The sequence below is a fragment of the Bombus flavifrons genome, chromosome 3 (genome assembly GCF_040668555.2).
Source record: "Bombus flavifrons isolate JBK064 chromosome 3, iyBomFlav1_principal, whole genome shotgun sequence".
Taxonomy (NCBI): domain Eukaryota; kingdom Metazoa; phylum Arthropoda; class Insecta; order Hymenoptera; family Apidae; genus Bombus; species Bombus flavifrons.
Genome location: NC_138444.1, coordinates 2612481 through 2629877, shown reverse-complemented (window position 1 = coordinate 2629877; position 17397 = coordinate 2612481). Strand labels below are relative to the sequence as shown.

The following is a 17397-nucleotide window of genomic DNA, read 5'->3' as shown; positions in this document are numbered from 1 at the left end:
GCTTTGGATTTCCTTTCTGCGGATCTTTTCCTGTGTTCAAGGTTTGTTCGATTCGGTTTGGTTCGGTTCGGTAAAAGGCCGTGTCGTGTTCCCCGCCGCCGCGACGCAGCACGACGCCGTGAGGAAATTTCATCACGTGTGCCGGGTGTCGGAACGACCGCCGCTGTCTGCATACAAACCATCTTCGCGCTCCATACCGAGTTCACTCTACTCGCCTAACAGCCATTATTACCTGTCCTTTGAAAACAAACTACTCGACCTCTTTCCTCATCGTCCTACGTCGTAACCCGCCTCCCTTTTCCTCCCTCTTTCTCATTTGCCGATAATAATCCTCGCGCATGACCCATGCTTCTACCTTTCCTCGAACTCCCTCTCCTCTCCTCTCTCTCTCTCTCTACTCTTCCCTTTTCTTCTCTCTTTCCTTTTCTCTCGTCTTCCGCGTTCGTCTCGTTCCGTTGTTCTTCCTTCTCTGTGGCATCCCGATGCCGTATCCCAGCACCTTCGTCGCTGACTTTGCAGCCGATTTTTACCTGGAACAGTCTGCCCAGCCTCGAAATCGCCGGACTCTAGGGGTTGCTTCATCTCGATTCGTATACGTTGAATTATAGCAGCGGTTTTCAAGCTTTCGCATCTTACGGTACACGTAAACCAACGTCTTGACGCGTTGATACCGACCTTCGGTCCCTGACGAAGGCTGCAACGAAACGTTGAGAATCTTTTTTCTCTTGTACACAACTTACTGTCGGAAGCCTGGAACGGTGTCGATAGCTGCAGCGTTGTCCTACAACAGTCTTAATTTGTGAGTTAATTTAACAATATTAATAGATGCATCTTGGTATGTTACCAACGAAACAATACATCGCGACCTCAAGATACCTACAGTCAAAGAAGAAATATCCAAATTCAGTAACAGGTATAACATAAAAGTTAACAACCACCAAAACCCACTAGTTACTCAATTACTTGACACGTTGGATCAGATCCAACGACGCAGGCTGAAAAGACGTTAGCCTTTAGATTTAAGCATTAGATTCAACTAGAATCAAACACACGATAAACACTTATTAAACACGACATAGTACCACGACAGAAAAATTTACTTATAATTCCCAATGAGAATTGATTGTAAAATTCATCCAAATAAAAAAAAAGAATTTAACAATATATAATATTAGCAATTAATTTAACAGTTAATCGTTACGTCGAATTCGTTTACGTACACCACGTATCGGAACTCTCGTTGACTTGGACTAGGCGGTAGGTAGAAAAGAAAAAAGAGTAGGAAAACCGGAGCCGCGAGCGCCTTGGGGATTTGCCGAGCGGAGATTTCGGATAAAGCGGGTAACTCGCGCGTGCACGAGAGTCGAAAACTGCCAATTAAAAAGGTGGTTTGAAAGATACGTTTGAAAGATGGTTTCGAGGGTGCAATCTGCGAAGAGAGAAACCAAGTGGCGCAATTTCCTTGGCGGAATAATTCACCAGCGAGGAAAATATTTCCGTATTAGTGAGTTTTTCGCGCGAACGATAACAGTTTCAACGAACGAGAGGTCGCGAGTCGTTCGTAACATCGTCAGGCCACGATCTCTAACCCTTTCTCCTTCTTTTCTGTTTCAGGTGAGTGATTTATATCGGTTGGACGAGGCTTCGCGAGAGCGAACACGCGCGGCCGCGTCTCACGGTAGGTGAGTTTTTTCCCGCTTTTTCATCCGACCCGGACCGAGGATTATGTTTTTAATCTGCATTAATGTTGCGGCTGCCGTGAAATTCTCTCTGGCGAATCGAGGGATGAAATTGAAACACGGAAACCAGCGTTGGAAAAAGTCATTTATAACGAGCTTGGTCCGATGTTCGGTTAACTCGATCAGAGTATCGGTAATTTGATTGCGACGAATCGAATCTCGGGTACCTCGAAACGTCTCCGTGTTCGACTACGTTGTCGTTGCAGTCGCTGGAAACTCGAAACGTCTTTCGGAATCGCATCCGTGTTTACGGTAAACGTGACACAGAGTACGGTCGCTAATTCGCTGCAACTCGATTACAGACGAAGACAGGAGAAGGACGAGCGAGACCGACGAAACGACGATATTTCGCAGCTCGGTTTTGTTTACGCGTCGCAGGAATCTTCCGCGAATTAATTATCGTCGCGTTGATAACCTCGATGTGCAGAGGTACGCGCAGCGAAATGAATCTCACTCGCCGCATCCAGGAAACAAAAGCATTCATCCTCGCTAAGTAGAAAAAGTTCCCCTCGACACCGTAAATTCAGAATGAAAACTAGCGGGGGCACTCCACTTTTTCCTCGGCGACGAAAATGAGTCGCTGTGTGGCGAGAACATCGAAGAAGGATGAAACTCGTCGGACGCCTCGGGGATAAAACGCGTTTTCTGTTCCCGAAAGAGCGTCATTTGTACGTCTCGCGGTTTCCGATCGAAAGCGCATGAGAAACAGCACGACGTCGACAGCAGGACGAATAGCAGAGACAGTTGCTAATTTTGAATCGTTCGCGTCCGCGTGCTTCGCGTCGAACCTTCGGTGTTCGTGCGAGACGGCAGCCGGAAAAATCGTAGTTCAGCCGATCCGACGAGGCTGTAACGAACGTTCGCGATATGTATGTGTTTAATTTCGACCTCGTGGTCAAGAAATAGATCTAGTTTGCATCTATAACACAGTATAAATACTTATTTAACGTAACTAAAATACTCGCGTTAATTCATCCTACATTTTCGTATTTCCGTATATTTACATCTAAACTTAGTGCTGTCTAAAGCTACGATTATAACCGAAAACAACGAAACAGTCCACCATTGCAGCGATGTTATCTCACGTTTAATAGGCGTGAAATTTGGAGTGCAAAGGGTTAACCCTTTATATATTTTTTTAATACATTTTTATATACAAATTAACTTACAAAAGAGCTATATTCTAATACTTTATCTATATTTACATCTTTGAAAATATGATTTTGTAATATTGATTTCAGTATTTTTTTGTATGATAATTTATAAAGCATTCGCCAAAATGCATTCTTGAATATAATTGATCTCATTTTTCAACAGTTCAAAATCAAGTTCATCTTCGTTTCAGCTAATTTCACTTCCGAACGCCATTTTTTTAGGGTTTCTAGACTATAATACTTTTGACATGATCGTCGAATCCGAACTAACGTTGAAGACGTTGTCAGAACCATAATTTCGGAGAGATATGGCATTAAATATTTTATCTCCATTTTAAAGTCTAACACTTTACAATTGTTAACAAACAACACAAAGAGCTAAAGAACCAATTTACGAACCAATATTGCACTCTCGTCAACTGCTCGCCTTTCGCTCGCCACTGAAGTTGCAGCACGGAATGCCGTGGTCACTGGGAGTCGCCTCTCGAGTATAAAGGATTAATGCCGAATGTAATATTAGTATGTTTTATGTGCTGTAATGTAGAGTATTACAATATGTATAAATATTGTTCTGTTTACACTAGAACTACCACACCAATCAAATTAACTGGTTTCACAATTTTATTTTAAAATTCCTATTTCATGCAATATCTTTTTTCCGCAGTGATGTAATGACTTTCGCAACGATAACTAAAGGAATAATATAATGAGTTTTATTTTGTTTTTTATGTATTCAACCTCAAAATAATTTTGTATCAAGGCTACTTATACCAAAAGCAGTCAAAATGAATGGTACTTGTCGAAGTGTAAAAGGGTCCTGCAATCTGTTTATCGAACCCCAATCTACCAGTTTCCTCGTTTTGTACAACTTCCCACACGTTTTCCAAATTTTTACTGCGTATCATTCGATATGATGATGTCAATTATCAGGAAAATTCCGGATCGATCGCTAGATCGCTAGACGCTGATGCTAGAAATACCACACCAGTCAAAATCACTAATTCTACAATTTTATAAATGTGTCAATCTTCGTTTAGGGATCATGGTCCCAGATGGATTGACAATATCAAAAATATACTACATAGCATGGAATTCCTTCTGTAAGAAAGTAATAAATCGATAAATATAAAAATATTCTATTATTACGTATTTTTTAAGGACTAATCATTTTGACTGGTTTTGATAGAAATAGCTTCGTGTTAACTAATTGGTAGTTCTAGTGATATTATTGGGTCGCTCGGAAAGTTCGTTCCGATTTACAGTTCGGTTCGATATATGTTTATCGAATTATATAGGTGCCATTTTGTTCCACAAGCTTTCTCCATCTTTCAAGCTTTGAATATTCCATCCTTGCAGAAGCTCTCAGGTTTTTTTAGCGAATGGATTTTCCATACGATCTTTCATGTCGACCACATTCCTCGAAAATCGGGGCGAGTCGGTACAACAGTTGATATTACAACTTTCCATGTGTAACCTTTGCGTGTGTGAGCGACACCGCGCTATGCGATCAGCGTACGGTTAACGGAAATATGCCCAGCGATACGGATAAAAGCTGATCAAAGTCGACCCGTCATTCGACTGCCTCGAAAATCAAGCCGTTATAAAATTCTAGAAGAATCGCGGTGATTCTGGAAAAATTATGGAAATCGACTACTTTCCTTTCGAGCGTCTAACATCGCCGCAAGCGTGCAAATGCGAAATGCGTATCGTTGAGATTCGCTTTCTTCCTGGCTTACAATGAAAATCGGCTCGAAATTCCTCATGGGCGACGAATAATCCGCGAAAGGAAAATCGGTTGTCGGGTAGGTCGAAGAGGATTGAAGAGGAGAGAAGAGATGGGAGAAGCCTGGAGTTACGCAGATCCAGCGGTCTGATTTTCCGGCTGTTCCAGTTTTCCACGAGAACGTATCGTTCGACTAGGAAGCGGAAAGGAAATCCTTTTTCCAGGCGACTATACGCTATACATTGGCCCCGACTCCGGCGAAGAGCGGCGTTGAGCTTTTTGCAGCTTACAGTCTCGTCTCTCTGGATTTCTTTCGCCCCGCTCGAGGATTTTCTTCGATCCCCTTCGATGCGCGAGAGAAACAGCGACGCGATTCCAAATATCTGCACTCTCGCCGATGCGGAGAAAAATTGGTTTGTAACTGGTCGAGCTAATCGACTTGTAAACACTTAACCCCGTGAAGGTCGCGGTTGTTCGATCAAATACGCGTTTCTGCAAATATAGTTGTTTGATAGTTAACTATGGAACGAGTATTGCGTGTGTATGCGTAAATACGAGAAAGAAGAGTATGGTAAAAATAGCCATTTTTGATATCGACTGGAGTTGAAAAATTTATGCAGAATCCTTAAGGATGTCTGCCGGGAAACAAGAGAATGTCCGTACCAGTTTCCAAAAAAGGACGAGAAAATTGTGGAAAACGAATACAAACGCGTGAATATGATAGTGATCGATCTCACCTAAGCGTTACGTTTCATCTTCTTGCTTTCGGATATTGAATCATTCTCGAAATAATTAACGACAAAGTCAGTTGATGAACCGACCGAAGTTTGGAATCGAGCAAAGTACCATAAAATCGTTGTTGCATGATAACAACGATCGATAATGCGTTCACCGTTTTGCATCCGAGCAAGTGTACTGTTTGCATATTCAAGGACTTAATGATTCGATCTCAGAATAAGAATGATATAAAATACATACTTATACGTTATGCATGTAAGTATTCTTGAAGTAGTTGTGGGAATTTTTAGTTGATGAAAAAAATGAAAGCAGAGAGATGATATCATTATCGAAGTTTCAGAGTAATCGAAACAATAACAATTCTTTTCTGTCGCAGCTGTGAACGCTGTTTATCATCGCAAGATAAATTAATCTTCTTGCAGTGGTAGGAATTGATTACGCTATCTAGCTTATGTTATAGTTGGTACTGAATTCGTATTAGAGATTCTTTCTGTTGCATCTATTATCAAAAGATATCAGATAAATAATATTTTACTAAAATACAATTTTATTAAAAACTAAATTACATTTTCGACATTCCCATAGCTTAAAATACAATGTTCGGCCGAATAACATGTAACAGCGGCTACGACATGATTCATTGTTATTATTATTACTTGTTTCCACATGTAGGATGACCTCCTGCTGATTATTTAATTCCGTCCAGTGCGGAATTAGCCATATTATGTATGGTTGATGAATTTCCAAACTCGATTTTCTCGAAATTTAAGCCGCAAATGAAAGAATTTTATTCTACATTTTTTCTGATTTTTCTACAAGTAATCACGTCGTATTCGCTTTTACGCGTTATTCAGCCGGATCCTGTATTTCATACCTACACGTATTGATAGGCAAAAGTAAAATCGGATTGGAAACCATTCTTGCAAAGACGATGATAGCGCGCTGTTGGTCGCTGTTCGCATGTAGCAACGTTATTATGGTATTTTGGATTTGCTCGATTCCAATCTTCGATTGATTCACCTGCTGATTTCCTCACTGACTATTTTCAAGACGATTCGATATCTGAAGAAGAAGAAGAAGATGAAATGTAATAACGTTAAAGCGAGTTGTTTCATCACTATCCTATTCACACATTTGAATTCATTTTTGACAACTTGCCCACTGTTTCTCGGGTAAGCGATACGAGCATTTTTTGTTCCTTAGAAGAGAAAACGCTTAAAGCTCTCGCCTGAATTTTCTAACTGCAAGCGACGCTAAAAATGGCCACTTTTTTTAACAGCCTTCTTTCTACGCGCAGAACGTTATCGATATTATTTGCGATGGAACGAGTATCTACGGTGACTCACGAGCACTTTAGTATTCGACACTTAGCGCAACATTTTTTTATGAATGTATTTTTCGAAATTTATGTACGAAACCGTATGAATACGTATGCAATACAGACCCGATGCACACGAGCAACGCGATCTGCAGACGGGCGGATGCGACGTCGCTGTGACTTGGCACCGATTACGCTGCGTTAACGAACGTAGCCATTTGTACTTGTCGAAAGCAACTAAGAAAATAAAAGCAGCAACGACTGGATCATTGTATTATAATTAGAAGAAATATATCTCCGTCGTATTACTTGAAATAGTAGATTCAAATTATACGCTCAACTATGTAGATGTAAGAGCTGCCGGAAAAGATGTAATAGTCGTATGTATATTTGAAAGAAGCGGATTTTATAAAAACGTAGCCTTACGCTGGAGGCGGTTGGGGGATGGGAAAGAGTGGACGGATTGAACGTGGAGCGTTAACGACCGAAGACATTCGATACTCTTCCGGTGTATGTATCTGGGTATGGAACGTCGGGCTGACGCGAAATACGTTAGCGTATAATGGACAAAAAAAGGAGAAAACGAGCGTGGGAGAGAAATCGAAGCCGAATAAGAAAGCGTGCAAACGCTTACGGCAGGTACATCGATTTTCCATAAGCGCTTCTCCGAAATGTCGGCGCGACGCGTTGCAATGCGTTCCGTGAAAACGCACGGCCACGTGGCCTCTCGGAATCGATGGGTTTTATCGTGGTCGCCGGCTCGATAACCGCCACGAATTTATCGCTCGACCACCTCGAAACTCTACACGTCCGATTCCGTGGAAACGATTAGGGGGGCCCGCGTCGATCGATCGTCCGCTAAGTGGACGTCAACAAAAATTCGCTTCTCCGGTTACCTCGATCCTCTATCGAGGAAGCCACGATCGCGCGCGCCAGCTTGTTCCGTTCCGAGAAAAACCACTTTGCACCTGGTATGCGTGCCGCGCAAACCGAGCGATCGGCTCGCAAAGTCCACCGAAAACTCCTCCTCTCGATGTTGCAAAACTTTCGCCGATAAAAACAAAAGCGAGCTCGATTAAATCCCTTTGGCTGGCCCGTGAAATCGAACTATCCCACTATCCGCCTGCACTCCGGAAAAACTTCTACCGAATTTCCTTAACCGACCGGTTAATTTCTCTTTACAAATAAAAGTTGTTCCGTCAAACGGAATAAATTATCGCTTCCATCGGAGTCCATCGTTTTCCTTTCAACGGTTCCCCTACCAACTCTCTGCCTTCTTTTTATTTCCCCTTTCTCTTCCCCGAACCCATGCACAACGAAATTAGTTTACCTTCGATGTCGTTTCTCGGATATCTATCTATCGACGCCGATAACTTGGAATATGTGTGCATCACCATTTATTATATTTGTATAGATTATCTCACGCGTTAGCTATTTGTTGGAAAAAAGTATGGATCTCAAGTGATAAACAGCTATAAGCATTCCTTGTTTTAGTGGAAATTTTGCGGAGCATTTGATTTCAGTTACTGGAAAAGTATAGAATTAACGGTATAGGAACGTTCTTTCATTATAATTTTGAAAATATATTAATATTTTGATCGCTTTGTATCAGATGTTCTTATAACTACAGTGTATTTATACGACGTTTCCACTTCGTTGAATCGCGTTTCGCTCCATCGAGGTTACTTGCGCAGGAAAATCGTCCATCTTAAACTTAGCGTCGATCGACACTGACCTACCGTGAAGTGGCATTCGCGTGTTTCCAAGCTATAGACTGGGATGTCCGCATCTATCACTGACTGGTGTTGTCTGCCAGTGCTTGGCGAACTTTCGTCGCGAACGTTGTAGATTTTCCATTCTCGCGACGATAATACGATGCAGATGAAGAAGCTCGCGACGCGGATGCCATCGTGGCTTTATCCCGATAATTAAACTAGTCGATCGATCGACGTGCTCGACAATAAGCAGCGGAAGAAAAGTCGCTGTGCGGCGAGGAGTAGGAGACCGATAAATGAATTCAACGACGAAAGTTTAAACGAGAAGGATCGCGTTATATAGAACGAGAGTCATCGACAAGAAAAAAGTTTTTATGAAAAGCAGCACCGTAGACGTAGTCGAAAAACACCGTACCCGGGGCACATCGGCCGAAAAACTTTCTCCCTCGGCGCAATTACAGGGTTATTTAGCATCCGGTCGAGCGACCTGCGCGGAGATTTACTCGTCCTGCGAGAACGAAAGTTTGCTCGTTGGGGAAAAGGCACGAGCTCGGTCGCATTTTACGAAAAATCCCTCCTTTCGCCACGTAACGTTCGGTTTTCGCGTAATGCGCACGAACGAACCGAGAAATCGTCGCGAGCGCTTCGCTTCGGTGTCGATAGCCAAAGCGAGACGCGATTGCAATATTTTCTTTCAATCAGAATCGGAGCGAGGATTCTAAAGCTTTCGGCTTTAGGTGACTTACACATATGTCATGATGATGGCTCTACCATACCTCGTTCCAGGTCAGCCGACCTCTGTCTTCTCAGTCTTCTAGGACCCTGTTCCTTCAGGAGTGATTGAACGAGAGGGTTGATGCGAACATCTACTCCGATGCGGCGGCTGTTGCTTTTTTCTTGTATCATCTCTACGATGAATAGGATGTCAAGGTGTTTTGTTTGGTATATACCATGGTGTATCTGTCATTGTAGGGAATATTTTAGATTACGATCTTTGTATAATGGCAGTATTGGATTTTCAAGTACAACACCATAGTTCTATGCCATAAGTCCATATCGATATTATTATTGCTTCGTAAATAAGTACTTTACTCTGCAGTGGTGATAGTCTTGACTATTTTTATGTTTAAATTAATTATTAATTACATTACATAATTAGATGGATTACTAAAAAATAATTATTTAGAAGTACTGCGATCTCACCGATTTCTATGACTTTTTTATATGTTGTAGAGAAATAACATTTGGAACAACTTTTCCCGGTACATGCAAACCCCGACCTTAATTTCCGACATATTTGCAAAAAATTGTCGGTACTGCCACGATGAATTGCACTTATAATTGCGCGTGTCCGTGACAGCGAACGCTTTGGCATTGGTGGCGGCCAAATAAGATAACACCTAACCGAAACCTATATAGGCTATAAACAAAAGATAAGAATTGGGCCAGGTTATATCACACACACACACAATTTCTGCGACATATTAAAAAATCATGGGAATTGGCGAGGTAGCAGTATTTTTAAATAATTAGCAGAAATTCTAGGCGGACGAGACGAGATTCGCGCGATGATCCACGCGAGATTGGTCCGCACCTTGTTTTTTTTATCCTTCCTCCTCTTCTTTTAATCGCCGACAGCACTTAAGCGACGGTCAGGTTTTTAAACGGCCGCAGACGCGACGAAAATATTCGAACGAACGAGGAATTAGCAGGTCGTATCGCCGACGACTAAATGCGACTCTGTCGATGGGACGACAAGGAGAACAGGAGTACGGGAATTCGCTTATCGGTGGAACGGAGTCCATGGATCGAGTCGCGCCAGTTCTCTGTCGTTTTTCCTTCGACCGGCTGCCGACCAGACTGTGTAATTAGCACGAGTCGTAACGATAGCGTCGCGAGAGTAAAGAACCAGGATCGATCATTAGGAGTCTCTTCTCTGTTTCTTTTTCTTTTCGCAACTCTCCTCTTGTCCCGATGGCAATGTCTTGGCAAATCCTTCGAGAACCACACGACCTATCTGCTGCGTATCGACATCAAAGTTCGAACGGGTTTCGATTCTTTCTTCGGATGAATTCCGTTTCGCTGGACGCATACGCGTAAACACTTTGACTGCCACAATGGTCATTGGTGACCGGAGCGCTTCAACTTGTTACAATTGTAAAAATTGAACGAAGATTGACAGTTACGGCATTTTGAATATAACCGACAAATAGAAGATACTTTGAAATAAAAATTTGAACAATTAAATATTTTTATTAGAACATCAATAAGAAAAAATGAGAACAAATCTTGCATCTAACGGTGCATTGTGTTAAAATACATTAAACATAAATGTGGCTCATCAATACAATCTGGACAATAGGTGGTCAGCTTTTTGGTCCGATTCTTAGCAATTTTTGGTCCTAACTGTTTAACGTTTTTTTTATAGCACTCTCTGCAAAATTTTCGTGCCAAGTACGCTTGCCCTTCTTTCTTCTCCATTTCGCGTCGCAATCTTTGTCGTATAAGTATATTTGACGGTTCTGGGGAATGGTACTGTGTAAGGTGCGTTGCAAGTGGCATTCTAAAATCTGATACATTGATTTTTGTTTTTGTTGCTTGTTTATAGAGTATCATCGCGTTTGAAATTGATGTATTTAACAATAGCTCTAAAGCTAATTTTATATACCAGTTGAGGGTTCTTCTATGTGGTATAGAACATGCTATCGTTTGATCTGATAAATCTACAGCACATTTCCCTCTGTTGTAATCTACCACTACCATTGGTTTATCACAAATATTATTTTTTTGTACCTCTACCATTTCAACCGAATGTTTCGTCGAAATCATAAAAATGTTACGCTTGTCTCTCAACCTTACTATTATATATAGAATGAGCAAATACTATTTACTAATATCTTCTACACGTTTCAACAATATATTCTGGACGTTTTGCTTACGACGAAATAACGAATGCGAATGGTTTGTTGAAATAAACGAAGCCTTGTTATAATATGTCGCTGTCAACTGTTACCAAGGCGCCACGGTGGTCACCCGATAGCCACCAATAAGATAAACGGTCCATCGGGGAAAAATGTTGTCTTACATCTTCGATTTATTATTATTTTGCCATTTTATGCTTTGAATAATAAAAATACTCCCGTGACGTCCTGTGCGAAACATGTGATTTCGGCGTGGCAGTCAAATTGTTGTGATGTCGCAACGGTGCGATAACGGAGCAACCGTTTTACGAAAAATAACACATTATGGTAGCTTATGGTACATTTCAGCCAACTGAACAGATGCTCGTTCTTCCCTCGCTTTAGTAAAGTTAGGACAATGCTATCTTTCTATTCAAAATCATAAACTGGTTGTTGACTGTCCTCAGCTCCTTAGCCTTATCAACTTCCATCCACCATCCTACTCCTCAAACTTCTGTGCCTTATTTTTTTCACTTAAATATCAGTATGCTGGCTGTTCTCTGTGCAACAGTTTTATCTTTTTTCCCACTGCAGACAGCGACCTAAGAAAGAAGATTTATGCAATCTTAGCCAAATCGAGCGGCGCGTAAACCTGCTTCCATGTACTTGTACACTTGTTTGTAATATCGTTTCACAGAATTACTCTGATAGTTATTCTCCTCGTACTTTATACCAGGATACTTTTATATAAAAGAGGTTTCTATCCGTTTGATTAATAAATTGCAGTTAAAATTAGACGTTAGAGATGAAAGCGTAGAGCAGCACTCGTTCACTGTTCGACGATTACTGGCGAAACAGAAATCGAACGTTCCAGTGCTGTAAAAGCTCTCTAGTAAGAATATTACAAAAAAGCTTTTACACAATTCGGAACCTTGCGATTCGATCGTAATTCGTCTTTTTTTTCGTTTTTAATAAACCAGCGAGTGTTCTGTGATAGATGATGAAGAGCGGCCGATTCCGAGAGAAAAGCGTGCGACGAGAGGTTTCTATAGCGAACGGAGGCCACGAATTACAGCGAGCGTAAAGGAAGCATCGGCATTCTGGCTCCGTACTCGAGTCCCCTTTTCAGGGCCTGGGTAATTGGATCGCTGCAATCTTGTCGAGCCTCGAGGACGATCTTTTCTTTTTTTTCCTATCGAATTACCGGAGAACGCGTGGCCTGCCACCAAATTGCCAACTGGCGGGCCGCTCTAATTGCGTCTAACTAATCCGCTAAACTAGAGATGCATCGAATTATATAGAGGGCGCGGCGAAATATCCGGCCCCGCCTTTTATACCTGAAATCCAGGTGGATGCACATCGACGATCGTGCAACGATATCTATAGCGGGACCGCGACGAGATATTCGAGTTCGAAAGAGTCCTTGGCGCGTTTCCCTCTTAATATTCTCGCGGTTTCTCCGCGAGGCAGCACGAAGAAAGTTGTGGAGCCGAGGCGAAGTTCCCGGTAGACCGTGACACGTTCCTGTTGCTCGGTTCCCGCGGGAGCTTCGCGGACCGGGCGGCGCGGCGCGAGAAATAACAATCCCCTGGGAGTTCTGGTGGAAACGGCGGCGAATGGTTAATGCGGTCGGTACTGGCGCGACGAGAACGAGAGGATTGAAGGCGCGAGGACGCCAGCTACGAGCAAGTAGTCGATCTAATTAACGTTTTATCGAGGAACCGGCCTTCCTCGAGTCGCGTTACCGATTTTAGCGCGCGGAAAAAGAAGAAGCAAGCTTGCTCACGCCGTAAATCGGAAACCCTGCGCGATTTCAAACGAATCGCCGCATCTGGCTTTTAACCCTTTGCACTCGAGGACTTTTTCGGTCGAGCGTGGCAGCTACTCCGGATGATTTAACGCATACGTGACGTGTGTCTTACAGCTAGCGTAAAATGATTTTAAATACAAATTAATTTACAAAAACATTATATTCTAATAATTTATCTATATTTACATCTTTAAAAATATGATTTTGTAATATTAATTTCTGTGTTTTTCTTGTATGATAATTTACAAAGCATTCACCAGGATGCATTCTTGAATATAATTGACCTCATTTTCCAACAGTTCAAAATCAAGTTCATCTTCGTTTCAGTTAATTCCACTTCCGAAAACCATTTTTTTAGCTTTTCTGAACTATAATACTTTTGCCATGGTCGTCGAATTCGAACTAACGTTGGAGACGTTGTCAGAACCATAGTTTCGGAGGGATATGGCATTAAATATTTTATCTTCATTTTAAAGTCAAACACTTTACACTTCCTAACAAACAACACAAAGTGCTAAGGAACCAATTTACGAATCAATATTGTGCTCTCGTCAATTCGGAGATGTCGAAATCTAATATAAACAGGAACTGTCGCTTGTCGCTCGCCACTGGAGTTGCAGCACGGAACGCCGTGGTCACTAAGAGTCGCCTCTCGTGTGCGAAGGTTAATCCTTCCTCCGTGAATTTCAATGCTGCTGTGCTATAATGACTATGTTACAAAATTTAAGAAACGTTTCGGGTGGATTTTTTACGCAATTATTTACACGCCGGATAATACGTACTCGCAACGCATATGGACGATTTCAGAGTAAGAAATACGTAACGATTCCGTGCATCGTCGTGGTAATCGCAAATCTTAATAATTTATAGTTTTCGGCATGCAACTATGTCGTACGTACACCACAGTGAAAGGGACAAATAATAACGAGGTTGGATTAATCGCGTTACTAACGAGAGAGACAGGTAGACCGTCCTACGGATCGAATTTCCAGCGGGGTCGACTTCTTTAATCGGCTGCACCCGATTACTCGATGGAATTACGAGCCGTGTCCTCGAGCAATTTCATTCGTGACTGAAACACGTTTCGTCGGTCGTCCTTTGTGCGCGCCATGTAATTACATACTTCTGGGTCCGCGTGCTTCTCCGAGCCCGTTGTTCTTTCTCGAGAACGTTGCGAGAGAGGCACAACGAGGCTGAGTCAGAAAAGGAACCTCTTACTCGTCTGGGTTTTCAGAGACATTTGCTGGCCGAGAAGTTCTGCATAAAAGAGGGGGGAAGTACATATATATGTCGAAGATGAAAGGACAGTCGGGGCCTTTCTTCTGGAATTTTTGGGGAGATCCCCAATGCTTTAGTCTAGACTATTTATTATAGCTGTACTTAAATGATAAAACTTAGAAGTAGTTGTTTATGATTCAATTCGATTATGTTTGTCCGAGATTTGTGACAGTGGGCTTGGGCTCGAGGTGACGCAACTGGTCGCTAAACGTAGCCACAGCCACGGGATGGACGTTTTCACCTAACAGAGGTATAGAGTAGTTGCATAGCTCTCTCCTTAAAAATATAGTAGTAGCGGCACACGGGCTCGAGGACAAATGAAGCCACGTGTGGCTTTGCCTCAGAGTATCAATATCGTAGGACATACACATTGTATTAATAATCAAACCCCGGGCAGGAACAATGTCGCCGCTACGCGGTACTGCCTAACAAAGGCGATTGGAATTTTGTCGGTACCTCTCGACCTATATAAAACAAACGAACGCGATCGTTAGGAGAGGAGAGTTTCATCAGTCTTTTTTTTCTTGCGATCTCCTTGGAGAGTTACACATCGTCTTTACGATTAGTTAATACCGAGCGTCCTAGCGAACGTTTTTGTATCTTTTAGTGTTTCAAAATATACTCTACGTTTTAACAGAGTTATCCCGTGGATTTGTTATCGAACCTAAGACCACTGCCATTAGCATCTCGAGTATCTAATCACCACGGTTATTTGTCTAACTCTGTGCTAACCATATTTATACCAGTCAATATTATCTCTATCGTACAACAACGATGGCTAATCCAAATGAAGATTCGTTATACGCCCCTGACACTAATGAGAACTCGACATATATATAGACTTTCAATTACTCGAAGCTGCGCCCGAACTGAACCCAAGCCGGTCTCCGATGGCTCGGTTTTGGACTTCTGGCTACGGATTGAAAGATCGCGAAAGAGGCAATCGGAGTCGGTAGTCTTGCAGGCCGCGGAAATTCACCGCCGATAAAGCGATTGCTCGTTATCGAGTTGCACGAAGCGGCCTTTTACGGTCAGAGAGAAAACTTCCCTTTGTTTCTCGAAACTCGGAAGCATTAAACGCTCTTCAACGTCTTCTTTTGATTTAGCCTTAACTTGTGGTAGATGCGTGTCGATCGAGGGCTCGACTGAGGGCTCCTCTTTATCCGGCTTCTTTACCGGGACGGGGTCGGTAAATGAACGCCGCTCTAGCTCGTTGATCGGTGACCTTTGCGTTCACCTCGCCGCGCTAACTCGACCGCGTTCAAAATCCTGGATAATTGAGTCCTTGTCCTCGTACATCCTTGTAACGCCATCGACGTTTCTGCTCTGCTGAAACGAGTCTATGGATCGTGCTTGCCATCCGTCTTCTTTCGCCGGGAATCAGCCGCGTGCAGCGTCGTCGCCGCGAACCTGATAATCCAACTTTGGTCGTTTTCCTGAAGATAGTGGAATGCACAGCGCGTAGGAATACGCCAACTTCTAATTTTTAACAGAAACGGTGCGAAGAAACACCGATTTTGCCACGAGTAGAAAAAGGGCAACTTATGCTGAATACTCGTCACGCCGAGGTCGCTGTCCGACTTGGTCTGCTAACTTCTTAGCCGCTCGAGTCCCAAGCAGCGCGATCGCGTTGTTTAGATTTTGTGTCGAAAAGTCCCAGTACATTTGAACGCTACGAACGACTGGTGGTATTTTCTTTCATTGTTATCTTCTCAATAATTTTTATTGAAGAAAACTTGAAATATTTATATAATAGTACGCATATATAATAATATAGATGTATTTTATAAAAATAACAAATATGACGAGCGTTATTGCGTCGCTTGTTTCTCTTCGCAATCGATTAAGACAAGCAACCTCAAACGGTTAAGCACTATGCGCCACTATAGTGGCTTTCGCGGATCATCTTATCATTACGATGTACCACTATAGTGGCTCACTCTACTAACTTATACGCTCACCGTTTAAACTAAACGATCTTTTTCATTTGTCTTGCTTCACAATTTTCCTGCCCTTACAACGTTCTATAACAGTATTAACAATATACAGAATATATAGTCTTTGTTTTCGATGCGCCAGTGTAAGGTATCAATTGTTGCTTTTCGTTAATGTAAATTAACATACCGATCCGTATGTTTATAATTTTGTAGAACCTTCAACCTCAAAATGTCGCTTCGAAATAGAAAACGAAGAGCAATTTGAAAAACACTATCGCGCTGAGAGTGAAAATTGTGACGTGGGTCTATGTGTCGTACCGTGCTTTAAAAAAATATCACACTCAATTGTATTATTAATTATTAAAGTAAATTATCGAAGTTAAAGTATATGATGCATCATATCTTTAAGAAAAATTATAATTTAGTTATCAAAAACTTCGTTCCAATGTGCTTGCGTAAGGAACAGAATTATCCGTCACACGTTGCAGTGCTGTATCGTTTACGCGTAATTCGCGTCAAACTCTGCCGTACAGAGAAACAGCCCCACGTGAAATTCCTAAGTATTTAAAAGGTTAACGTGGTTTTGTCAAGGACATTTCTCTTTATCACGGATCGCGGAGCACAAAGCAGCGTGGAATAAATTAAAAAAGGGTCGTTACGATCGATAGGTTGATACAGCGCTGCAAACCGAAAAATCTCTCGGAGGTCGAGATGACAGACAGATTCCGCGCGCAATTATTGAGTTTAGTCGATCGAAGTATACTTCTGTCGAGCAGTTATACGCTTGATTTAGAAAAAGATCGATAAAAGAAAAGGTGATCTCGCTGAAAAACACGTACATTACTTTACATTCTTTTCTTCCTTTATTTTCAAAGCTCTATTTCCTAAACGTTTGGCTTAGCCCATGGTCTACTGTACAAAATAAAAAAATCTTTTACGCGTAGTAAACTATAATTGCAAATATGCATGACAGTTTCACAGTTGCACCACTATCATAACTCTGCTCAGTGCTGCTTAATTAGGTACATACAATTACTTAATTTAGGTATACTTATTTTGATGTTTTACTACTATTCTAGGCTGGA

General features: G+C 42.0%; 2 protein-coding genes across 2 annotated transcripts in view; one reads left to right on the top strand and one right to left on the bottom strand.

Annotated features, from left to right (window-relative positions):
• LOC138190134 (transcription initiation factor TFIID subunit 6) overlaps positions 1-6491 on the bottom strand; it is a 115498-nt gene extending 109007 nt beyond the window's left edge. Inside the window, exon 1 of the mRNA XM_069132697.1 lies at positions 6482-6491. The gene's annotated coding sequence lies outside the window, so the exon portion shown is untranslated. The remainder of the gene's footprint in view (positions 1-6481) is intronic.
• LOC138190142 (interleukin-1 receptor accessory protein-like 1-A) overlaps positions 1-17397 on the top strand; it is a 123646-nt gene that overhangs the window by 43961 nt on the left and 62288 nt on the right. The window lies entirely within an intron of this gene.